This window comes from Triturus cristatus, chromosome 6 (genome assembly GCF_964204655.1).
Source record: "Triturus cristatus chromosome 6, aTriCri1.1, whole genome shotgun sequence".
NCBI classification, from domain to species: Eukaryota; Metazoa; Chordata; class Amphibia; order Caudata; family Salamandridae; genus Triturus; species Triturus cristatus.
This window is the reverse complement of record NC_140589.1, coordinates 892943573-892970638: the sequence shown is the minus strand read 5'-3', so window position 1 is coordinate 892970638 and position 27066 is coordinate 892943573. Positions and strand designations below refer to the sequence as shown.

General features: G+C 46.2%; 1 protein-coding gene across 3 annotated transcripts in view; it reads left to right on the top strand.

Annotated features, from left to right (window-relative positions):
• The first annotated feature begins 21146 nt into the window (after positions 1 to 21146).
• Positions 21147 to 27066, top strand: part of TIAM2 (TIAM Rac1 associated GEF 2) — a 336144-nt gene continuing 330224 nt past the window's right edge. The window contains exon 1 of one of the 3 annotated variants that reach the window (XM_085611533.1): positions 21147 to 21677. The gene's annotated coding sequence lies outside the window, so the exon portion shown is untranslated. Of the gene's footprint in view, positions 21678 to 22150; positions 22283 to 26487; positions 26660 to 27066 lie in introns of those variants that run through there. The other 2 variants (XM_085611535.1, XM_085611534.1) reach the window with 2 other exon arrangements.

Below are 27066 nucleotides of genomic sequence, written 5' to 3'. Positions count from 1 at the left end.
AGCAATATCACGCTTGGCCACCATATATCCCAGAGTCACCCACCACGTCTGTGGCGCCGAGTAGTCGGTAGGTTCCCACACATTCAACAGGCATCTCCTCGCTTCGGGTAGCAGCACAACATGCGTAACCACACGCAGGACCTCATGCACACCACGCCAGAATCGCTCCACCTGCGGGCATTCCCACAATATATGCAGAAAGGTCCCCAAAGCGCCACACCCACGCTTACACAACCCGTCCACAGCATAGCCCATACGCAGAAGCCTCGGCCCCGTCATGTAGACTCTGTGGAGTATCTTGAGCTGGACGAAGCGAAGGCGGGCCGGTATGGCCACCTCTTTCGGGGAGGCCACCGCAAGGGCCCAGTTCTCGTCGTCCAGCTCCAGTCCATCGGCAACCCAAGCCTCACGAAGGGCAGTCAGCAATCCCGTGCGGTCATTGATCAGTTTTTTGTAGATCAGTGAGATCGTGCTGTCCGGAACGTGTCCATTCAGCACTCTATCCTCAAGGGGGGAACACTCCGGGATGGATGCAACGTCCGGGAAGACGGAGCCCAGTGCATGACGGATCTGCAAATACCGAAAGTACTCCCTGCCGTGCAAGTGGAATTCCGTCTGCAGCATCTCGAACGTTTTAAATCCTCCCCTCGTCCAGAGATCCCCCACCTTGCTAATGCCTATCATGTCCCACTTCTCGAAGCCCTTCGAGGTCCACAGGGAGCCCAACTGCTCGGACGCGTATAGTGGTGACGCCCGGGTCAGACAATCCTTCCACCCCATCGCCACATTAGCCGCGTGCCACACTCGCACCATGACACGCGTGGGGCCGGTCAGCCGAGCGTCGGGCGTGCTGGAGTAGAGCGCTCGATTATAGTCCCCACCCGGGAGTAGCATCTTATCCATTTCGAATGCCGGGTTTAAAGCGGGCCCATACAGGCCGTGATTAATCGCAGCCAGCTGGGAGGCCCAATAGTATCGTTTGATATCCGGGAGGGCAATCCCGCCATCATACCATGGGAGCGTCAGCTTCGCCAGGGCGATACGCGGCCTCCCGTCTCAGAACAGGCGGCGCTGCAAACTCTCCACCTCACGGATGTAGCGCGCTGGGACGGGGTCCATAGTATTCTGCAAAGCGTAGAGGAAGCGCGGCAGAGACATCATCTTAAACAATGCCGCCCGGCCGAGCGGCGAGAGCGGCAAGCGCCGCCAGCGCGTGACATCTTCCTTCAGGCGCTGGAGGGGGGGAAGCAAGTTCCGATCATACCGGGCCTCCGGGTCCAGAGTAATGAAGACACCCAGGTACCGAAATCCCTGCGGGGCGATCTGGATCGGACAGCCCCGCGGGAGAATGGGCGCCTCCCCAGAGAGAACATACACGCACGATTTAGCCCAGTTGATGACAAGGCCGGAGTTACGACCAAATGAATGCAAAACATCAACCAGTACTATAAGTGAGTTACGTGGGGAAGCTAGGTACAAGAGGATGTCATCAGCGTATAGGGATACGCGGTCCTCATGCTCGGGGGTCCAACGGAGACCACGGATGGAAGGCTCCCACCGCAGCCACTCTGCCAGGGGCTCCAAGGCAAGCGCAAAAAGGAGCGGCGATAAGGGGCAACCCTGCCGCGTGCCCCTGCCCAGCTCGAACAGAGCCGATACTCTACCGTTCACCACCACCTGCGCCAATGGGCCCGAATACAGCAATTTGACCCAACTGATGAACCCTGCGCGAAAGCCAAACTTCGCAAGCATCGCCCAGATGTATGGCCATTCAAGCGTATCAAACGCCATGGTGGCGTCCAGGGATGCCAAAATGGCCGGCTCCCGTATGTACTGAACACGTGCAAGCACCCCATGCAAACGCCGCAAGTTAAGAGCTGTGTTACGATGGGGAATAAAGCCGGACTGATCCTGGTGAACCAGTCCGCCCACCACGCCGACCAGCCGATTGGCCAGGACCTTGGCGAGAATTTTAGGCTCCGCGTTCAGTAGCGAAATGGGCCGATAGGATGTAACCCGGTCCCGAGGTCTCCCCTCCTTGTGGATAACCACGATTGTAGCCAGACGCTGGTCCAGCGGGAGGGAGCCCACCGAATGGGCCTCCAGGAACATCGATCGGAGATGTGGTGCCAGCGTATCCGGTCTCAATTTGTACAACTCGATGGGGAGACCATTAGGACCCATGGCCTTGCCGGAAGCGATCGAACGTATGGCGAGGGCGATTTCGTCGGAGGTTGGGGCGGCGTCCAACGACACTCTGTCCTCCTCCGAAAGGGAAGGCAGCGCGATATCCCTGAGCAGGGTACGGGAATCCTCTTCAGAGCAGGAAGACACCGGGGAATACACCCCACGGAAATAGTCCGCGAAGCAGGAGACAATTTCTTCCGGCTCAGTAACACACACACCGTCTGTTTTTTCAATCAGCGGGACTACACGACTCGCTCTCTCCTTTTTGTCCAGCCACGCAATCAATTTACCAGCCTTATCACCCACATCATACAATCTCCCCTGTTGCTCTCTACTGAGGCCCCTGGCTGCCTCCGTGACGAGGGCCCTATAGGCCGCTTGCTTGAGTTGGAGGACATGCAATACGGCATCCGTCACCCCACTTTCTAGATTACCCTCCAACTCGGCTATCTCAGCTTCCACCCGGGTCACTTCCTCCCGCTCGCGCCTCCGGGTGTGGGAAATGAGGGACAGGGCCTCTCCTCGTAGTACTGTCTTGAATGCCTCCCACAGTGAGACAGCCGAAGGCACGGACCCCACATTCTCGTCAAAGTAGCGCTGGAGGGATTTAATCAATTCAGCACGAATAGTGGGGTCGCGCAAGTACCAGGGATTGATCGGGACCACCCTACCCTCACCCCTCAGAAAATGTCCAGGTGTAACAGGAGCGGGGAATGGTCCGAGATACCCCGTGCCAAATGGCGCACCTCTCCCACCCTCCCAACATAGGCCGCCGGGACCAGGACATAATCTAGTCGTGAGAGACTACCATGGGCCCCCGAATGGAAGGTATACTGTAACTGCGTGGGATGTTTTAAACGCCAGCAATCCACCAATCCCAAAGTGTCCAATAGACCAGAGAGCCACGCTTGGGCCCGGGGGAGGTCCCTAGGGGGGTGACGATCCACAGTCCCGGAAACCACCGCATTGAAATCCCCCCCCACCACCAGAATCCCCCCCGGAAGGCCAAGGAGGAGGCGCCCCAGGTCCGCAAAGGTAGTCGACTGCAGTCCCGGTGGGACGTATACTGACACAAAAACCACCACTTTGCCCTCCATCCTTCCCACCAAGACCGCGTAACGTCCCCTGTCGTCATGGAGCACCTCATCAATCTCCAGCGGAAGCGAGTTCTTAACCATGATGCCCACACCCCTTGAGCCAGACGTAAAGCCCGAATGGGCCACTAGGCGATAGCCACGCCGATTCATGGCGCAGAAGGAGTTGCCAATGAGGTGTGTCTCCTGCAGAAAAACTACATCGGGCGAGATTCGCTTCAAGAACTGAAGGACCACCCCACGTTTAATCCTGTCCCCCAGTCCATTCACGTTCCAGGACAACAGAGTTAGTTCCCTACCCCCCATCATAGACAAGAGCCACCATTCGGCCCCCCGAGAGCACTATAGAGCTAGCGCAATGATACTTGTGCCTTGTGGTGAAAACGAACAACACCCCCCCATCCCTACCCACCCACCCCAACAAAACTCCCCCCTCCCTGCACCCCTGCATGAGCCCGAACAGCCCCCCCAACGTGCAGTGTGCCTGTCGCCCCATATATATAATAAAAACTAGCTAAGCCCCCTAGAGGAGGAGGGAGAACCCCCAAGAGACCCCACACAACCTCCATAGGAGGGGAAATTATACAGACAGATGCTTAATCGAGAGTGGCAACATGTTTGTCCAGAGTGAAGCCCAACATCACCCCCTCAGTCCCGATCCAGTGTGCCGTCTCCCCCCGCCGCCCCCCCCCCGCCCCCCATGTCACGATCCCCAGACAGAGTGTCCAGCCAGTCTCCGGCCGCTTCGGGGCGATCAAAAAAGTGCGTGCGACCCTCTACCTCCACTCGCAGCTTGGCTGGGAAGAGCATTGCGTATTTAAGGTTCAAGTCCCGAAGACGGCGCTTGACGCCTTGGAAGCTCAGTCTCTGCTTCTGGACCGCTGGGGTGAAATCCGGATAAAAGTTCACCTCCATGTTGTCAAGCTTAACCGGCCCCAACAGTCTGGAGGCTTGCAGGATAGCGTCTCTGTCCCGAAAGTTGAAAATCCGGGCAATGAGGGGCCGCGGAGGGGCTCCGACCTTCGGCCTTCCCCCGGGATCTCTGTGGGCCCGCTCCACCGCGAAGAATTTACTCAGCCCCCGTGGCTGGAGATGGGTAGCGATCAGGTCCTCCACAAATAGGTCCGCCGCCGCTTCCTCCCGTCCCTCGGGTACTCCGATGATGCGGATGTTGTTTCTCCGGGCCCGACTCTCGGAGTCCTCCAGGCGCCGATCCATAAGCGCGCTCGCCTGACTAAGCCGGCGCACCTCTGTTTGTAGCGCCGCCACATCAGTAGTAAGGCCCGATGCGGTGAGGGCCAAAGAATCAACTCGGTCGTTGGTCTTGGAAAGATCGGCCCTCACCAGGCCAACATCCACGAGGACCGAGTCGATATCTTCTGTGCCAGTGTGTCGAACCGCTGGCCTACCGAGGCCTTCATCTCGGCAATGGCGCCCATGACATCCCGCAGAGTCAGATCCATGGGCAGGTCCGGGGCATCAGGAGGGTCCTCAGGGGATTTGTGCGGTCCGCCGGGAGATCCCTTCTGGAGAGTATAGCGGTCCATACTGTAGGCCTGATGGGTGGTGCCACGCCGGGTCGGCTTGGTCTTTGCCCGGTCTCCATCTTGTTTGGTGGCCATGGCCACTAGTCTCCCGGTCGCACCAGTCACGTCGTGAAGGGCAGGCAATCAGGGCCACAAGCTCCGGGGGGGGCCACCCCCGATCGGCGGGGTGAGTCACAGCCGGCGGGCAGGCCAAGTCTCCCAGCGAGACCACACCAACACAAAGAGCCCCGCGACCCAACCCTGCAGTGATTGCAAGGGGGTGCGAAAGCGAAAGCGAAAGCGCGGGGTGCGTGACTCGCCAGGCCCGGCCCGCCGCTGTTGTTCACTTTGTCACTGGGTCACCCCTCAGCGTAAATCCGGGGTCTGGCGAGGAGAAGGCCGCAGACTTCAATCGGTGCTCACTCCGGTGTCCGAGGTCCGATTTGACAACGGGAAACGGGTGCCACCTCAGCTCAGGCTCACCAACACATTCCCCTCATCCGAGACAGGATAAATTCAGGATAGTCGTGGGAGGTTGCGGAGGTCCTCGGGAGCCTCGCACCTACGCGGCCATCTTGGTTGCGCGCTAGGCTCCTCCCCTCCGTTTTCTTTCTTTGTTTTGTTATTTTATCCTTTTGTTTGTTTTTTTACCTACCTAATGTTAGGTCCCTAATTACTTATATCCTTTGAAATTGTGTATTGTGTTATCGTCTTTGTTCTTTATCCTAATCAATTATGGTGTCTCTTTTTTTCTAGCTGTTTCCCTGAAGTGTTTCAACTCCTTCCATATCTTATCCCTTCGTTCCTCCATTATGTGTAAGTTTGTTACATGGAATGGTCGTGGTCTTGGCAACCCCGTCAAACGTCAGAAGGTACTTTCTCATTTATCCAAACTTAACTCTCAAATATCTTTCATTCAAGAAACCCACTGTAATGAAGAAGAATCTCTTAAGTTGAAAAGACAATGGGTTGGTCAGGTTGTTCACTCCCCAGCCTCCAGTAAGAAAGGGGGTGTTGCTATATTGTTTCACAAATCGTTATCTGTACAAATTGTGTCTACGCAGAATGATACTGATGGAAGATGGGTAATGGCCAAGGTTGTTGTGCAAGGCAAGGATTTGACCCTACTGAATATTTATGGTCCGGTTAAACCTGACCCCAAATTTTGGCATGATATTAAAATCCTACTTTCCACCTTTGATTGTCCCAATGTTGTTATTGCGGGTGACTTCAACCAATGGATTGATCCCTTTTCTGACAGGCAATCTAAATCCAAATTCCAACCTGACAAGTCCTATAAGGCTTTTCAATCGGCCATTACCTCTCGTCCTCTATTTGATGTTTGGAAAACATGTAACCCGGACTCTCTGGAATTCACGTTTTTCTCCAATGTACATCTTACGCGTTCCAGGATCGACTATATTTTAGTTAGCAAATCCCTACTCCCTACGATTCAGTCCTCGGAAATTGGCTCAATTTTTATTTCTGACCATGCACCAGTCCTTACTGTTCTGGATCTTTCGTTAAACCTCCAGAAATCTAGCCGTTGGAAGTTTAACAATGCTTTATTATCAGACACTGCCTACATTACTGAAGCTACTGCCTTTGTTAAAGAGTTTTTCATGTTTAACAATCCTTTAGCAACCTCTGTTTCAAATAATTGGGATGCTTTCAAGGCCTCCTTTGGAGCTTTTACTATTTCTTTTGTGTCTAAGAAAAAGAAAAATGCTAGGAGTAAGTATTTAACTTCTCTTCAAAAGCTTAAATCTCTTGAGCACAATTATTTCACTTCCAAATCACCCTCTGCCTTGCATGAGCTCATTAAAGCCAAGTCTGAACTTAATAAACTTGCAACTGTGGAAGCTTGTAATATTCTTCTTAAAATTAAATCTAAATATCATGGAGGCCAAAATAAAGCTGGCAAGATGTTAGCCAATTATTTAAAGATTAAATCTGAGCGTAAAAACATTGGTCCCATTTTAGACGATACCACTAACCAGTTGATGTCCTCCGATGACGATATTGCAAATATCTTTCATGACTATTATGAGGCCCTATATTCTGATGATACCAATCCCTCCAATCAAAATTTAGATATCTTTTTTTCTGGCCTTCCTCCTCCCCCTTCCTTTCCTAGTGAATTTGAGTTATTGGAGGTTGCGATTACTGCCCATGAAATTATTACTGCCATTAAATCCTTAAAAAAATCCAAGGCCCCCGGGCCTGATGGCCTATCGGTTGAGTTTTACTCTACCTTTGCATCGCTTTTTGTCCCTAAGCTGCTGTCACTGTTCAATTCCTTTATTAATGATGCAAAGGCCTCTGGCTCCTTCATGGATGCTCTTATTATCATCATCCCCAAACCTGACAAAGATCATTCCTTATGCAAAAATTATCGCCCCATTTCATTCATCAATTATGATTGTAAGATATTTGCAAAGATTCTTGCTAGTCGTCTGGAGACTCTCCTTCCACTACTGGTTAAAACTGATCAAGTTGGTTTTATTAAAGGTAGATTGGCAGCAGATAATGCCCGAATGCTTACTAATATTATATCTCATGCAAAAAAATGTAAATCTCCTCTTGCAGCGCTGTCTCTGGATGCCGAAAAGGCGTTTGATCGTATTAATTGGCAATTTATGTTTAGAACCCTCCAATGGTTTGGTTTTGGTCCTTCTTTCATTTCATATGTTAAATTATTGTACTCTTGCCCCCGAGCCAGTATTTTTGTAAATAACTGTTTTTCTAAATCTTTCTCTCTCTCTCGGGGTACACGTCAGGGTTGTCCTCTCTCCCCTTTGTTATTTGTCCTGTGTCTTGAACCCTTCCTTGAGCGTATTCGGGTTAATCCTCGTATTTCTGGCTTTACCTATAATTTGCTAGAAATTAAATTATCCGCTTATGCTGATGATATATTGGTGTATATGGCTAATCCTACTACATCTCTTCCCCCCTTTATGGATGAGGTCCGCTTATATTCCAGCATTTCTGGTTATAAGTTGAATCTTTCTAAGACAGAAGTTTTACCCCTGAATTCGCTATGTTATCAGTATATGTTTAATGACACTAATTTTACTTGGTGCCCCACGAAAATTAAATACCTGGGAGTTTGGTTCTCTGCATCCCTACCTGATACAATTAAATTTACGTTTGCTGCACTAATTACTAAAATTCAATCTTTGCTTCTTACCTGGTCCCCATTATATCTATCCTGGTGGGGTAGATTGGATACTATAAAAATGATGATAGTTCCTCATGTCCTTTATATTTTGTCGATGTTGCCTATTCGTATCCCCAATACATATTTGTCACGAATTAACTCCATTTGTATAAAAATTTTATGGAATAAGAAACATCCCCGTATTTCCCTTCTCAAACTTACTCGCCCTAAATCTGAAGGTGGAGTGCGTTTCCCAGATTTTAAGGCTTACCACTCATCTTTCATAATTAAACAGTCCTTTGCTCTCTCCTTCGATTTCACTGATACTCCTGTACCACGATGGATTGTTTTTGAGCGCTCCTTTTTAAAGGACTTTTCATTTCAGAATGTGCTTTACATGTCTAATTGCTCTTTCATTTCTAATAACCCTATTATAAAATATTCCCAAAATCTATTATACAATACATTTACTAAGGGTTTCACCCCTTTTCAGTGTTTCCTTTCTTCTACTATCTGGTATAATAAATTTATTCGATATAAGGGTAAATCTTTTTACTACAAGCACTGGAAAGAGAAGGGCATTATTTTTGTTCATCAATTAATTTTCCAACACTCTGTTATTTCCTTCCTGGACTTACAGCTACAATTCCACTTACCTGACACCTCTCATACCGAGTATCTTTACTTTCAGCTGCTATACAAACTCAGTTAGCCTCTTTTGACTCTTCTGTCCCCGCACCATCCCTTACTCCCCCTTCACCACTCTATAGTCTATTCTCCTTGCATAAACCTAAAGCAGCTCTTGTGTACAAATTATTGTTGTCACATACAACTGAGAGACCCAAATCTTCTATTGAGTTGGCCTGGGAAGTTGACCTATCTCTCTCTTTAAATATAGATGTCTGGGATAAACTATGGACCAAGTTATTTAAAATTTCTGCAGCTGCTCGCATAACTCAATCTTTGTTTTTTATTTATAACCGAGCTGTTATTACTCCTGTTTGTATATCCAAGTTTTCATCGTCTGCGTCTCCACTTTGCTGGTCCTGTTCTAAACATACTGGCACTTTGAGACATCTCCTTTATGACTGTTCTAATGTGTTTAACTTCTGGAAGTTAGTCTGGTCAAAATGTATGACCATTTTTGATTGTAATCTAAATTTGTCGTTTCATAATGTTTTCTTAGGTTCTCTATCATCTGATTTGGATGATTCCTCGTCTGTCTCTCTATTGTTTGATCTTTTTATTGCATTAGCATTTAAAGTTATTTTATCTGCTTGGAAAGACAATTCGAAATTATCATTATTAATGTGGTGGAATTTTATTTGCGATGAACACCGTATTGCTAGAGTCTCTTCTTCTGCCATTTCTCAAAAAATTAAATCAGATCTTCTCTGGCTACCTTTCACTTCTTATCTCTCTCTACATGCTCCTCTCCCCTAATTTGGTACTTCTACTGGTTATCTTATATGGTCTTAGGACATTTGCTATTCTTTGATTCATATTCTATGATTTTTGTTCTTTATTGCTCTGACCTTTTCTTGCCTTTTTTTTTACTTTTCTTTCCTCTCTTCCTTTAGTTCGTTTTCCCTCCTTCTTTCCTCCTTTTCCGATACTGTTTGATTTCTATATGGGTTCATTGTACTTCGATCCCTATTTACTGGTTTACTACAGTTTGTAAGTATGATTTTGATTTCTTATCTGATTGTATTTTTTATGTATTTTGTGCTTTATCGTTTTTAAAAAAAATTCAAGAAAAATTTCTTAAACAAAAAAAAAAAAAAACAGTCACTAATGTGGCTGTGCTACTCGTGTTTTTTTTTTAACAATTTATTTGCTGTTCCATACATTTTAGTATTATTACTTGTGAAAGAAAGAAGAATAAACCACTACCCAACAAAACGCGCAAGTTACAGGCAGCTACAAAGTTACAATGCCACCTAAACACATTTTAAAAAGAACTTTGTATAGAAGACTGAAAATTAATCACTATTAGGACACCAAAAGTACAAGCAAATTACACATAATATAAACAATAAATAATTCACAAATTGAACCAGCTCTGTCAGTAAAGATAAAGGAACTATTTTTAGGCGAACTTGAACAATGTGCACAGACTTTGTGCAGTCACTCAAAGTGTAGTGGGGCAAGGAGTAAGTGCGCTGACCCGGCGCCCTATGCTGTGGTAGGCAGAAGCAAAATGTTAATGACAATTTATCAGACCAATGGATGAAGTCTGTTGACCAAAAGCCCGTCTCAATGTGTGTATATTGTGAATTAATATTGTGGAAAAACAAAGCTAAAGCTGCCTTAAAGGCCAGACCTTAACAATAGTCTCCTTCTGGAAATACTGTAGCCTGGCTTGCATCACTGTATCCAAAAAAAAGCAGACGGCGCAAGGAGTCCGTGCGCAGTCGGCAGCAGAACACAAAGAAGCAACAAGACACCAAACATGGATCTGTGATCTGAGCATAAGTTCTAGGACTTGGGAGATCAATTATATCATTTTTCTGAGGGCAAAGGCAGGGTGTGGCGCAGCAGCACTGAACTCCTACAGTAATTGAGACTTGAGACATGTGTAACGAAAGCACTATCCACCGTAGCCTCTTATACGAATATATGACGTTATCACGCAGTCTTTTTTCCTGCAGGGAATTAAAACGCGGTCGTTACAACGACCGCATTGTAATTCCGCATACCATTACCCCGCAAGTCATAACAATGACTTGCGGGGAGGGGGCGCTGGATGTTGGAATAGTATAATTTACTATTCCAACTCCAGTCTGTGCGGACAGTAGGGAAGGTGTTGGATTTTAAATCCAACACCTTCTCCCCCCTCCGCAAGTCGTTGTTCCGACTTGCGGAGTAATGGTACACGGAATTACAACGCAGTCGTTGTAACGACTGCGTTGCAATTCCCTGCGGGTAAAAAAAATTTTTGTAAACGTTGTTTACCTCTTATACACTTGATACGTCATCCAAGTGCTCTAACTTTTACCAGGGCCTTGCAGTTGTGACCAGTGGCGGCTGCCACAACATGAAAGTGGGGCTGGGGACGGACGGGCCGGGGGGGGTGCGGGGAGGGAAGGGAAAATAAGAATTTTTTAAAACATACTTTTTGCTGCCGCCTCCGATGCCGACAGACGCCTCAAAGCTCTCCCAGCAGTCTCTGGGAAGGCAGAAGCTAACCAGCCAATCCTGGTGCTGCTCTCCTGTAGGAAAAGTAGCGCCAGGAGTGGTCTGAGCTGCCTGCTCTGCCGCTCAGACACTGAAATAGAAGTGTGCATGTAATGTTTGGCCGGCCTAGGACAGTCGGTCAAACATACATGCTCACTTCTAAGTGCCCACCACCTGCCTGTCATGGCCTGGCCTCACCCTGCACGCATGTCCAAGCCAGTCAAAGAAAAATAAAATTATATTGTTTCATTATCAATTTATTTTTCTGGAAATTACTCTGGCAACGCTCCTCTGCCATTTGACGCCTCGTCTAAGGTAGTAAGTGCTAAATAAATGCAATTACAATTACGGAGTAGCCGCCCCTGGTCGTGACCATGCGTCCTGGCGATTGTAGTCTAAATAGTCCATGGAGGTCAAACATTGGACCCAGGAGCCTCGCTTATAAAATGCCAATCCTCTGTGAGTTGCATTATTTCCCTACCTGCGAGGAGGGCCAGAGTTTCTCTCCTGTGCTCTGATGATGGCTACTTAAGGTTTGCATGGTCAAGTGACAGAGAAGCGGGATGAACATGTTTTTACTGAGGAATACTCCCGTTTTGCTTGCTTCAATACCTTCAAAAGCAGTAAGGTAGTGTGAATCAAACAGCCATTTCAGTCATAAATTTCTCAAATACGCTGCACAGTCAAATAAGTGCTTTGTCTTGTGAAGTACACTGTTGGTGGCCTCTAAGGAAAAAATAAGCATAATGGATGGTATTTCTAAACAGCTGCAACGCAATGGCAAGTGAATGAGGAGAGGCGTCTGTTTAGGTGAGTTGTATAAATAGAATACCTCCTATGTTCATTTGGCTCTGCCATCTGTACTTTAGTGCCTTTCCTGGAGGTTTAATCCCCGGATTCTTTGAAAGTGAAAATATGCTTCCGTTCACCTGTCTTGTTTCTTGGAAAACTCTATTAATGGAGGAGTGAAGTGTATCATGTGGATTTCATTTTTACTTCCATTCCCTGGAAAACACTCCTCCTTTACAGCAATGCCAAGGTCGAATTGGAAAACATTTACACATCTAAGCCCTCAAATGTTAGCATCATTTACTGCAGCCACCTTTAGTATGTCCTCCTGCTGTGAGCCTCTGTTGGAATAACTAATATAGAACTCCGCACCCACTGCTTGTCCGCCTTCCCCGGGGTCCCTCCTTGATGTCGGTATGAAAGCTCTAATAGGATACTTCGCTCGCGGTGACCACGCTGATTCATTGAGGAAAGCGATCCACCGCCACCTTCAGATCTTTTCCTTTGCATTATTGACCAACTGATCCATTATGTCTTTTAGCCGCTCCTCAATGCCTAACGTACATTGTTGAAAGTCAGCATTCTTTCTGTACCCTCCTCAAAGATTGTCCATTATACTGCCTTTGGATGCGACCCTAGATCCTACACCTCTTAGCTTAGTTCTCAGCGTTGAGCGGCTTCCAATGCATGGAGTTGGTCTTTGTGAGGAGCCTACCACTCCTTTTTTAAGACGCTTCTACCTGCTCCCGAGAAGAAAAATGCGGTTGGAGTGGTGTCTGAAAGATTCACTTATAGATTCAGACTCTGTATCTATTTATCCACCTATGACATTACAGAGTTGGTTCGTCAGCAGTGCATTACTCAGTTCCTAGCCTGCTTTTCCCTAGCGTAAATGATTCTAGGATCAGGGTATCTCGATATATATAAATTCTCAATGGAGTTAAGCATTTCCCGCTTTAAACTACCAAAAGCTTAGCAAAGGTGCCAACTCCGACAGCTGGGCATTCCTTATTCACCCCATAAGCAGGTATGATACTCCCGTTTTATGTTGTCTTCGAGGCACTATGAATATCTTCAGTACCCAGACCACAGCAATAGAATGTCGCCTAAATGCTCAAGTCTGCAGTTGAACTACTTGTTATGTTATTTTATGTTATGTTCATTCTTTTTATATAGCGCACAGCTGCCTCAGCGAAGAGGCGTCCCGGCGCTAGTAGCAGTGTCAGTAAGGAAACTAGGGACTAAGCCACGAGAAAAAGGTACGTTTTGGCAGCCTTACGAAAGGACAACAGGCTATCCAGACAGCGAATCTGAGTAGGCAAGAAGTTCCACAGTTTAGTCGCCAAGCACCGAAATGACCACCCTCCAGCTCGGAGACGCTTCACTCGAGGGACCGTAGCCAAATATTGCCCAGCCGATCGTAACTGGCGTGTGGGTACGTAAGGTACCAACAGATTGGACAGAATCTCAGGGATGAGAGTTTAAAAAAAATTTAATTTAGACATAGGGTTTTAAATTCGATCCTTTTGGTCATAGGTAACCAATGTAGGCGTCGAATAGCCTTCGTCGCAGAGCAGGTTCTGGGAAGCCTCAGCAGGACTCGGGCTGCTGCGTTCTGAATACGCTGCAGACGAGTCACTGCTGCCTTATATGCCCCTAACAGGAGCAAGTTTGCATAGTCCAGTCTGGACAAAATGGCCGCCTGTACTATCATCTGGCGGGTAGATGGATTGAAAAACCCCAACAGGGGCCTTAATCCCCGAAGTAGGCCAAAGCAGGTGCTTGCTACTTTCTTAGTGTGCTCCTGAAACTTAAGAGTGGCATCCAGCCAAACCCCATGACTTTTTACTAACAGCTTGGGGGGGGGGGGGGAGCGCAACCCAAGGTTTTAGGCCACCATTGAGAGGCCGCTCCGGAATTTGGAGGCACCCTGCGTAGGGTCGTCGGAGCGGGCCACCACCAACTGCGTATCATCAGCATATGTGACCATGGTCAAACCATTGTCCTTGGCCACCGCGGCTAGGGGTTGGACGTACAGGTTGAAAAGTACGGGGCTAGGGGCCGAGCCCTGAGGAACACCCTGCCCGATGGACTGGGCGCGGGAGAGAAAAGGACGGGCAGATACTTGGAATGTTCTGTCTGACAGGAAAGACCTAAACCATTCCAAGGCTAAGCATACTACACCAACCTCCTCCAGACAATGTAAAAGGATCCGGTGGGAGACTGTGTCAAACACAGCACTTAGATCGAGCAATATCAGTGCCGCGGTGTGCCCCTCATCCAGAATAGTCCGCAGATGTTCGGTCACAGCTAGGAGAGCAGTCTCCGTGCTGCTCCAGGGCAGAAGCCGTTCTGGGACAGATCCAAGAAGCCGATGTTATTCAGAAAGCACATGAGGATGTTATTAATATGTTCCTCTGCAATTTTAGCTACCCATGGCAGTAGCGATATAAGGCGGAAATTTTCCAATTTTGCCGGATCCAGGGAGGGTTTCTTAAGTAGAGGGACTACCCTAGCCTGCTTCCACAGCCTAGGAACAACTGCTGTGGTAAACAAGATGTTAATTACCTGGCACAATGGTGCAGGAAGCACAGGTAGGGAATCCCTAAACTGGGCAGGCTTCAGTGGATCCGTGGGAGAGCCAGATTTAACTTTCTTACTTAACAGGAGAAACTCATCCTGTGAGATGGGAGGGATGGCTGCCAAAGTGTGAGTGGGAGGGGGACCATGCGAAACAACAGGACCAGTGGAGTCCACAGGAAAAGACTTATAAATGGCTTCCACCTTCTTAATAAAAAAAGTAGCCAGGTCCTCACACTGCTGCTCAGACGTAATCACAGAAGTAGAGGAGTCTTTCCTACTTTTAAGATCGTTAAGTATTTTAAAAATACATTTGGCTGGGTTCTTACAAGACTTAATTTCATTGGTGAAGTAGGCTGCCCGTGCGGAGTGTATGGCCCTGTGATAACTCTTAATCGCATCTTGGTAGCATTTCTTAGCCACAGGGTCATAGTCCCTTCTTGAAACCCGTTCCAGTTTTTTACAGGATTTACGCATGGCGGTCAGAGAATCATTGAACCACGGATTAGAGTTCGAGCAACGGCCCTTGGACCATTTAGCTGGAATGAGGGAGTCTAAGGCATGTAAAATCCAGTCACAAAGTGTTTTGTATGCCAAATCGGGGTCACTAGCTAGAATAGGGGGATTAAGTGACAAGATGGCATGCAACTCCTCCAGATTCAATCTATGCCAACGTTGTCTAAAAGAAGCCTTTGGATCAGCTCTTTACACAGGCTCATACAGCGGAAGAGACATGGAGACCAAAAAATGATCGGACCAGCACACCGGACTAGGTGTCTTGACAGTTAGGGAGGGGATGTTGGAGAAAACAGGGTCAAGCAGGTGGCCAGCACTATGAGTAGGGCCCACCACGAACTGATTTAATTGGCACGCAGTAAAATCTGCAAGTAAGCTGCTGATTTCAGGATCAGTAGAGCGGTCAAAATGCAGATTTAAATCACCTAAAATACTGAAGTTGGCAGCCGTCAATTCCAGGGAGCCAACTTCTGTATAAATTGCAACGTTATTACTGTAAATAAACATACACCGATCCCCAGGCCGCTGTGTACTCTGGTGTTGCCCTCCCAATTCCGCAGGCCTGAACAAGCTCCCACCCATCAGTTGATAGTTTACTGCATCAGTAAGAGCAGTTCAGAAACTTGGCTCAGCAGCAGGAGAGAAGAAATGTGTCTCTGGTCGGTGTGGAGGTATGATTGCAAGGTGTTTGATTCCAAACACAACATGTTTTGTTACAGCCGTTTTCGAGAAAGCATTTACTGCGAGGATATAATGCACCTCTACCTATATGTCTGGCTGTGTCACAGACAACCCGGGAGAATGGTCTCTCCGAAGGCTGCAGAGGGGCTCTGCTCATGCAGGGGCACCCTCTCACGTAAAACCCAGCACCCTGCCTTCAGGATTGTTAAGGCCTGCTATAGGGGTGACTTATAGGTTTTAAGTGTAGTGACCTATAGATATAATAAACCTATATCTAATGTAAGTGGTGCATGCACCAGCCTACACAGGCTGCAATGGCAGTCATGTAGTTCCATTTGGTATGGCCTCTCATGGGTGGCATAATACATGCTTCAGCCCATGGGAGGCCTCTGGGGTACCTATGCCCTCGGTACATGTGTACCATATACTAGGGACTTATAAGGGTACCCCAGTATCCAATCTGGAGTGTACCTAAGTACATGTCATTACATTTTAGGGAGAAAGCAGATAGACTGAGGTCCCGACTAGCAGGATCCAAGTCTGACTAGTTAAAACAGTGTAACATCAAGCAAAAAGTGGGGGTAACCATAAGAAGCAGATCCTACTTTCCTACACCCAAATATTATGAAAATATTTCTCCTGTCTCCCTATTTTACATTCTCCGATCCTTCTTTTATAATTGTTGGAAGAAGGGCACATTCAGTATTTGGTTTTCTCTAAGTCAAGAATGACAGTATTTTTCAATGTTACCACAGAGCACATTAGGAAAATAAAAAAGACCCATTTTTACAATGACGTCTAATTTCTGTGTATGTTTCCATGATAGATAATAGATAACTTAACAGTTTATTGTTAATTTGGCTTCTTTTGCTGAAAATCTGTGGAATCACTCTGATGCTCCAACCTATTGATTCCTGGTGAACTCTCGAGGGCTATTCTATATTTTTGAACTAAGAATATGGTCTGTCTGTTCCCTTGTGACTAACATACCATTCCTTCTTCAAACAAATGCTGAATTTCAGCAGCCATATTTGTAAGGGTTTCGTTCATATGCGCTTATTTGTATGGTGTTCAGTATTGTATTATCACCAATTTGGAGATGTTAAAATGATTGGGTCAGGCCTAATGTTCCCTAAAATCCAGAAGGGCATCTAGCTTTGTTAAATTGCAAAGAAATCACGAGTGAACTCCCTTCCGATAAGCCCATAAAATTTCAAATAAAGTGGTAATAATACAATAAACTTGAAAAACGTGATACCAATGAGGCTCAAAACGAACCACATCTTCAGCACGGCGCGGATTACCGCGCCGTGCTGAAGGTCCATTGCGCGGGCGGGGCCGTGACGGAGCGGTTCCGTCATCCGCACAGCGCGACCGATGCGCATGACGGAACCGCTCCGTCATGCGCATCGAAAGGGTTAAGGAAATTAGATTTTTCTTTGAGCTCAGTATGGACACTGTTTTGGTTTGGCCCTTTTAGGAAGGAGTTGAAATATTGGACAAGAATGTAAGCTCCAAGGGCATATTTTCAAAAAGTAAAAAAAACAGAACCTGGGCTTAAAGATTTATTTAGCTATTTGTTGCATGCAAAATTGTTATTGTTGTGTGCGTGTGTTGTATGAATTTTGTGATTTGTATTCTGTAGTAAATATTATATTATTTATGTCCCTGTATATTGAAAAGTCTATAAATGTTTTCCTTTTGAATTATGTTAATAACATACCTAAAAAGGTATTTTTAGACAAAGAAAATAATTAATAAACAATTGATGGTAATGACAATTGAGGTGGGCGACCATGGTTTTGAATGATAGTGTTGAGTGACATCAGTACTGGCACGTGTGTTGTTTTTCAAATGTATATAGGGCCTAGCCTTACTGATTACGGGTCTAACCTGTGAAGTTTTTCGAATAATGCAATAAGGCACAGATTTTTGTTGAGAAGACGTTACTCACGAATTCGGTTATTTTTCATATATATTTCAATCTGCCATAAATTGCTTCTTGTGATTATTTATTAATTTTGTACACAGATTGAGTCTATATGGGAAAGTAACAGCCATATGTATTTAATAGTTCTGTAAAACATTGACGTATCTCATTCTGGACACTTAGAAACACTTAGAAACACTTAAAAGTGTGGTCATGATACTCAGTTTGTTGGTTTTAAGAGTAGTGCTAAGGTATCAGTTACTCATTGCAGAGATCTGATGCAGTGTGTCTCTGTCCGCATGGATTATGATGACATTGGGTAGGGGGCTGAAGCTGCACCTCACATTTGATCGATTTCCCTTCTAATATGAAACTCCGCCTGGACATACGATCTTTGAGGAAACTTAAAGTGCTCCGACATACCTGTACCATGTCATGAACACCTGTCAGCTTCACTGTTTCTCGAAACGCGCTCACCCACAACATCATGGGGATAAGAAAATGGAGGATTGCTCTTGAGGTTACTGAGAGGAAGCAACTAGTAGCATGTGGTTGTGTTTCGGGTGTTTGCTAGTTCCCCTGAACTGGGGTGCGGTGTCAGTATGGAGAAGAGCATAGGCAGCACATCATCTAGATTCTGGCAAAGCCATTGACCATAAGTGGGGCACCAGTCCAAGTCTGTGGGGGGTGGAATAATGGTAGGAGCCCAGTCACCTTAGCAGCCCCTACTTGTTAAGAGTAAAGCTTTGTAGCTGCTTGCAAGCAGGCTATAGATGGTTTACGTTGGCCACAAGAAGCAAGGATGGTGGATGAGTGAGACCACGCCTCCTCCCTAAACTCTGCCTCTGTAATAGGATTTGAGATTTCTCCTTGTATCTGACAATGGGACTGACATGCTGAGGTAAAGGCACTTGGAGTAGATGAAATTAATAGTTCGGAAAGACTTTGGTGGCTTGCTATAAATGAAGAGGGGGACATCAGAATCCAAGAAAGCTGAGTGTCTGCTCTGTTAGTCAACTTACAAATCAACTGTATTAGTGATGCTGCTAGTTAGGTTAACAGCAACGCTTTGCATACAATTATTATTTACGTAATATATACTTCTTGGTCTTTGTCATAATCATTGCACAGTTATGGTACAAATGTTTGTCAAAGCGACCAGGGGTATGGTTTGTTTACGTTGTAAAAACTGAGGTAGTTAGACAATTTGCTAAAGAATTTTTTCTCTTGATGCTTCACCTATTGAAATTGTGTGTGATAAAGGGATGCACAGTGTGTCTAGAGACATTTTAGGTTACTTTGGAAGAATTTATATTAGAGGTGTGGTGGTGTTGTACAACCACCAGAGTAACAGGAAGATGGATAGGGAAAATGGAATTAGAAAGGAGTGAATCCAGCTAGCTACAGGTGCTAGTTTGTCATGGCAGCCGATAATACATAGGAGTCCTGGTTAATATGCCAAGTTGACAGTTGGCAAACTGTGGTTCAGGGGTGAAGCAAAATGGATTGAGTCCTGCAAAACTATGTGATGATAAACATTTCACAAAGTTATGCTGGTTGTTTGGGGCCAATAGGAATGAGTATTAGTGTTGATGGACAAGAAATGTTACATGCAAGGCACAAGTTAAGGGCAACATTGCAACATACTTACAAGACGAGATGTGCCAATAAGAGTTATATGGGTGTAGAAGATTGGATGAGAGTTCACAACCATTTTTGTGAAAAAGAGATACTCGGGATTCTTCCAAATTAATAGGTGAAAGTGAACTGAGTAATATCTTAAGAATATCAAGGGTTAGAATATGGAATATGAGTTGTGTCAATAAATGTTGAACTAGAGACAAAGGTAAAATAATGATGAAAAGGTATTAATGATGGGGTTTGTGGTGAGAGTTAATTAACTGAAGATGAGCATTTGTAGAATGTAAAGTTGGGAATCTGCGTGATGAATAGCGTCACCTTGTGTAGCTTGGACAATGAAGATCAGGAGGCAATAAGTACTTGAGAACTTGAATATTGGATGTAGCCAGATTTTGAAGAGGATATATAGGCAACCTGGAGGAGGACAAACACGCGAGACGACAGGACCAAGAAGTTACCTGATAACTTTAAGGATCTTATGATGAATGTAAATGTATGTCATTAATGGTTTGCTTTTTTTTCAACCTGTGCTTTAAATGTGTTCAATATTTTATGATATTTTCATGTGCTTCTAGCACGTTGACTTGTTTGTAAAGGGCGGGAAAGTGTTGGTTGGAGTGAGACCAGTGACTGAATTGCTTGCTATCATTCCCTCAGGGAAATGAGTGGTTGAGTTGGTTGGCCTATTGTAGGATGTGTTCATGATAGATTTTGTGAATACACGGGTGGTGGATGATCCCTGATTCAAGCAGCATCTGCTCATTGAGTACTGATCCCACGCGATTAAGGAGCCCATTCTGATTTATCAAGGATCCCAGAATGTGTCCATGCCCAGAGCTCAGGCTGCCGTAGCCCACAGTTGAAAAGTCCCCGAAACCGGTCCTAGGATGCTTGTTTCCGGTCCAGGGAGGACCTGGCTTGGCAGTTCGGGCTGGACTGTTCCCATGAGGCACAGGGTCAAGACTGATTTGCATATAGCCAGGTCTAAACTGGGGTGGCATGGTGAGCAAAAGAATGATGGATTTAACCCAGATCTCTTGACTGGGGGTGAATGTTTTGATTTGTTCTGCATTCCGTCCATCAATTGTGTGTATTTTGCTTTCACAGTTGAAAAGTTAGCACTAAGGCCACTTCGATCTGTTGGTTGTGGGATAATATAATAATGATGGCGGTGATCAAATAGCATTAACAATGTTAACGGTAATACTAGCCAGAATAGCAAAGAACATACATGATAAAACATAATACACATATATTTGAGAATAAAATGTTAATATTGGAATAATGATGAATGATAATGAATATAAAAAAAAAGTAATAATTATCCCGGTAGCAGTAATTATAGTATTGTTGTAATTTGGAAATATATTCTATATCTCATGTAAATATTCACAATAACAATCTATGTGAACTTTATGATAATGGTTTGTCCCTTCCTCCCCTTTCCTTGGTTATTGGTTGAACGTTCCAAAGGAGCCTCCTTTAGAATGCTCAGGCAGATGACAGTTGTGTCCGTTATAGAGCGTCGATGACTGAATAAAGAAGACTCTACCTAACCTCTTCAGTGCGTCTTCTATTATTTATACTCTAAAATAAGTATATTTAATAATAATTGGGTTTTTTTGGGACGTCCGCCTTGAGGGACGCTGTGTGGTTCAAACAAGGCTTTCAGTGGAAATATACACTGGGTTGGAAAGCAATAAAATGGTGGTTCCGGATGTGACAAGAATATTACGGGGCTCCCACATTCCACGTGTGGTCGTAAGGATGAGTGACAACTGACCCAGGGCGTGCTCAGGGGATGCTCAAGTGCACTCCACGCGCCTCTGCCGAGAAACGAATGTGACAAAAACACACAAGTGTCAGATTCTGGCTGCGCACAAGTACCACAGCGCGGCGGAATGCGCGCTCGGACGGCCCCGGCAGCGTGTATTCCCCCGTGGCCGCGCGCCATGTGCCAAGCCACGCCGGCTAATCACTGCCAGCGCCCCGCAGACACCCGCTCTCCGCCGCGGCAGTGGAAAGAAAGGAGCACACGCAGGGTGTAGCCGAATGACTAAAACACGACGAGCTGTTTTTAGCTCCCAACGGCCGAGCCTTTCGGAGCGTTAGCCAGAGTTTCCGGACTTGGAAGGAAAAACGGCGAAGGGGGGAAGAAACGGTGCTACGTGCGCCCTCCTCCGCCTCCCCGGGCTTGTGTGGAACTCCCTGTGCTGGCTGCCGGGTCCTGGGCGGTGCAGGAATCAGCCCCGAAGCAGCAAGCTGCACCCTCGGAGACCCGAGCAGTAGGAGGCTGCACCCCCGGAGCACCGAGCACCAGACTGCAGCCCCGGAGCACCGAGCACCAGACTGCACCCCCGGATCCCGCGGGTTGGAGCTGCCCCTTTGTGCAGAAGGTAAGGACGGGGAAACCTAGCAAGAAACCAGTTTCTACACTTTGAATTTGATCCTGCAGGCGTTCCAACTTAAAAACAAAGCAGCGAGTAAGACGAGACCCTTTGAGAACTAAGTTAGCACGAAGAGTTCCTTTGTTCGAGTCTCTTTTGCATCTTTTGCGGCAGTGTTTTTGCTACTATCTGGGAAGTAGGGATGGGCGACTGGAATATTTGTTTTCTGCCTTCTGTGCACACTGCTCGCCCTGTTCAGAACTGTGTAAGTTCCCATCGTGAAGTTGCTTGCCTCTGGCAAGTAAAACACGGATGATGTCAGCATCTGTGCTGGTATTGTTGAGGTAGAGCGCAGGGAAGGTTGCGTTTGTTTGGATACATTTTAGTGTTGCTCGGATTACACAGCCAAGTGATTTGCCTGCGCGCTTCAGACGCGTGCCTATCTGTCTGGCCATCCTTCGCTCAGGTCCCAGGGTTGTAGTGGAAAAGTCTGGCAGCAGTCACTGTGCTTCTAGCACCGTGCCAGTCCGCTTCCCGTTTGTAAACAGAGGTCCCTCCGTGGATTTGTGGGAGAGAAAGCGGCAAGGTCCTCGTGCAAGTCTTTGCTATTGGCGGTAAGTGTCCACTTTCACTTTTAATCTCGTAGAGGTACTTTTTTCATGGTTCCTTTTGCAAGGTTGTTAGCAAGTATGTTGAGCCAATCAGCGCAATTAAAATAACACAAGGCTAGAACTCCCAGAATGCACTAACATGTTAAAGTATAGTCCAGAAATTGAAAAGTGGTGACTTGGAGCCATCTGGTCATCCTAGGCATGGGGGAACAGGACACTATCCCACAGCAGCTAAGGAGCAGCTAGGGCCATCTCCTTTCTCCACCCACTCTGGGCTCTAGTTTTGTCTTAAATCTCGTCACCACTATAGGTTGCCCTGTGTCTGTATCCGACTAGTTTCAGTTATTTGTCTCTCTTTAACTCTACACTGCTGATGGAATGCGATTCATTAAATCTAGTACCCTTGCTGCGAAAAACATGACATGAAAATATCCCCCATGACTGGCCCAAGTCAGTCAAAATGCTTCCTTGTATATTGTCTGTCTTGGTTGAAATTTGGGTGACAGCACTCTAGCACATACCCCTTGCCTTCTCTGCAGTGCACACCTGCCTGAACTTTATTTGTACTTCTGATATTTGGGTAGTGATTAAAGCCTCAGGTCAAGGAGATTCTTCGGTCATTGTTGTGAAATCTATGGGTTCTGCTGCTTGTCAGTAGTGTAGCCATGGATTGCTGCTCATCTGAGTTTGTCTGTTAAGAGATGTCTTTTGTTGAACTGGGCACAGTGTTTCAGATGATGCCTCAATTGTACACGCAGTAGTCACAGAGTTTTCATTCACTTACTACGTTTGTTACTGTGTATGAAGTCCAAACTTCCTCACACTCTCCTCACACACATCCTTTTCATATTATTTACCCTCTTTTAAGTGTTCTAATATTCTAAACCAAACATCCCTCTAATGCCCGGAGCCCTTTCAACATCATCACTTAACCTGGGTATCTGTGCCCCAAATGCTTGACTTTGCTCATCTCATTTGCCAGCTCTGAGACCATTCTTCCAGCTGTTCCCCCTGGTTTAGATTTCTTCTAAGACTAAAGCTTAACTTTGTGTGAACTACAAATAGCTGAACCACCTCTTCTATCCTCTCTTCAGAGTAGCGTGAGAGTGTTTTGAAGAGCTGAGAATTGATGCTGGTGGCGTCCCACTCTCTGCGACCTTCCTATAGAAGGTGCACCATTCACTTATATTCTGCTGCGTGTCACCTCTCCAATCCATGACCTGTTTAAGCACATTAGACCTCATCTGGAGGTTGTGCAACTTGTTAATAAGTCTTATACTCTGTGGAGCATTGATGCCTTCACTAAAATCCAGGTAGCTCGGAAACATCATGCAAACGGTGTTCCCTCAGTAGTCCAAATTTAAAGTCCTTACAACAGGATCATTGTGATTGGCAAAATATGCAGAGCTAAAGGTCCAGGGCTTCTGAAGTTATGCTGTTTCTTCTTGGGGCACTGTGATTGGGTGGAAACTGGAATTAGGATTCACGTCAGTTGCTAGGTGTGTGGATAAAGAACGCGGTTGCTAACGGGACCCAAACCGGCTCACATATGTATAAACATCCTGAAGGGCGCGTGCTGCTCTTGCCCAGCTGCTGGGAGGACCGTCTGAATTTGGTAGGAAAGCATATTAGGCACAGAGGCATACTTTGTGCTCGTACCATTTTTTTTTAACAAGTGTGCCTGGCGGTCTGCAGCAAGTTTAGCTGAACAAATGTAAATTTGGGAATGTGGTTTTCTTACCTGGGCGTACACCATCCATACTGCTGATTGGACATTTCATTCTGGTTATACTGGCTTATAACTGCAATGGAATCATTAATGAACACAAGGGCGTATGCAGGCACAAATGTAGAAGTTGGGCCTAAGCAGCTGCCCTGTTGAGGTTGAGTGAGTTACAGGATTTGTACAGAGCAAAAAAGACTCTAAACTGGCCATGGGCACATCCAAGCTGACAAAGACGGTGCATCACATTTCAAATTACTCCTCCTAATTGAGGTAGGTGTGCTCAACAGTTCTTCTTAAGCTGGCCTTTTGGGTAGTGGCTATCCAATGTTCACAAAAGGACCACTTGCAACCTTTTTAACCTTTTTGCAGTAAGTCAAGTCAAACTTTATTCGATTAGTTAAAACCATCAAAGTACATATCACAAAACAAAACAATTCAGGCACAGCACATACATACATTACAATGACTCAATCAGGTTAGGGCACCTTCCTTGAAATTGCAATACAACATCATATAAAAGAGTCAAGCCCCAGATAGTCCCTAATAGGAGAAAGCAGAGTTATGTGTTCCAACCAAGTTTAACCAGTCCTGGGAATAAAATAAATATCTAAGATAAAAATTGACCAGTTCAAAACTTAACCATTATCAAACGAGGTTAAAATAGAATAGTAAATGAACTCCTTTTTTGGAGTAACTTTTGCCCAAAGCTGGTTGACCTCTGTGATTCGAAGTTTTAAGGGTGTCAATGTCCATCTCTAAAAAAAATTTTTGAGGAGCCTAGGGCTGAGCATGACTGATGCATTCTGCGCACTTTCACCATGTGTAGAGCTAATTCTAATAAGATCCCGCTCATTGCGCCAAACCCCATCAAGATGCACCAGAAGCACTTGTGCCTTGCTGCAGGATAACAGCAGATTGTTTCCAAATGTAAGAACGTATTTTTTTTTATGTTATCAGGCAACTTTACGATGCTCGATGCCTTATAGTTTAAGAGGCCAACACATTTTATATCAGTGCTTGGAACAACCACCACCACCCCCTTAGCGTGCCATAAAAGAGCACTGCACAGTCCACAGCAATGCACCCAGCATTTAACAACTTGTAGAGATAGGATTAACACTACGAGATAAAAGCTGCAATCAGCATCACTGACAAATGTACAGGATTACTTCCTTGCTGAATGTGTCAGGCGACATTTATGCCAGGACCACATTCAGATGTGTTTTGAAAAAGTGAGTAAATCTGGGACAGCATGTGTACTCCCTGCCAGTGGGTTTTAGAGTGAGAATATGTCTATGCCATTGATCCAGCAAGTTTTCTCAGTATTTACAGGTGAGGTAAACCAACAACGCCACCATATCCAAGTAAGTGGTTCAGGGTTGGTGGCACTCAGAGACATGACGTGGCTAATGGGGATGTACAGACTATATCATAATCTGATTGGCCAGCATCATAATGCTCCACACACCTATGGCAAGCCATGTACGCCCACCGTCCTGCTCCCATCATGTACTGGGTTGGAAAGCTTGCCCGTGGTGGCAAGGGCGGTTTGGAGCAGCTCAGGGGGCTCTGTGTTGTTTCTTGAAAATGAGTTCTGTTGTTGTAGGTAGTAGTTTTTTTAATCTGGTGACCCGTGGCTGTTGTGCATGCAGCTTGTCAGAGGACTGCTTGGTCAGGTGAGGAATGACTAGTAGGTGAATAGAAAGAGGAAAGACAACCAGTCTGGACAATTCAGTAAGGAATTTGGAAGCGGTGTTAAGGCCAAGATGGTTGTGTTGATGCCTTTAGTCTGTGAGATAGGTATCAAGTATTGACGTGTTCGTTTGACATTTAGAGTTTACACAAACGTGCAAGGTGACAGAGAGAGCGTCAGTGGTATGTTTGCCTGTGCCACAATAAGACTAATTCAGACCTAGTAATAGCATGGGATTCCAGCGCACTCTTGTCAGGCACAGAGAGGTGTTAGCTCAGAAAAGACCACGAAATCAGCAGCAGTTAAATACACTTTTGAGCCAAGATAGTTGTGTACTTTGTGGCTGAGGGATCCAAGGGGGGCGTAAAGAAGTCGGTGCTTTTGTATGTATGTGTTTATTCATTGTCACATAAGCCACGCTCCTTAAGAGCCTCTCGGTCATTTTTCCTCCCTTTCCTTATGTCACTTTGTGAAAAATGGCGATTTACCGTTCTTTATCTGCAGGGCAGTACTGCCAGCGATAACATTTGCCCTGTAAGGGAGCCCTCCCGTGGCGGTTCTTATCCCCTAATTATTGAAGTTGCATCTTTCTGGCGGATGAGGTTTTTGTTGCTGGACCAGCTTTGTCACCCCGTCCCCGTCCGCAGCGGACAAGTGATTGATAAAATGCAGATGGCCATTGTTCACGGGGAGCTCAGACAGATAATCGGCTGTGTTTCGCGGTGTCATGGTTACTGCGCCGCGAGGGCGAACCGGGGCGATCCGCGGAAGAGCCTCTGCGCGCTAGCGAGGAGCTCGGCGGCACTCTTGGGTGAGCTGTGAACTTTTTGCTTGGTCACACTCCGTGTTTGTTGGAAATTTGTGCACTTGCTTTGTTGAGGACAAAGCCTCCTGCCTGCACAGGAGACACGCGGACCCTGGCTCTCATTAATCTGCGACGACAGGTGGGCGCTAGTTAAAGGTAAGGTGCCCTGCTGACTGCACAGTTTGTTCACAAACGGGGGTTCGTGGGTTGTTAATGAGAATGTTTGTTGTGCCTGTGGTGGTGGTTTGTCCTCATGCTCGAATGCCACCCTCACCAGAACTGGGAGTTCCGTGTAATTGACAGCCCAGCAGCTTCCGTAGAAGCAGCTAACCCGGAATGCAAACTTCTGTGGGCCAGTTACCAAGCAGGCTAATTGCAAAACGACGAAATCTCCGTGTTTTCCACTGGGCTTTGACCTTGTTGCCTGCATTTGAATACTATTTCTCTCAGTCCAGCTCTTTCCACGGAATAAACTGTTGCACAAATAATACTTACATTCTGTCAGTCTGGATATGTTTCATTTACTCTTTGTTTCCTTCTTCGTTTCCGGTGCTTCCGGTTGT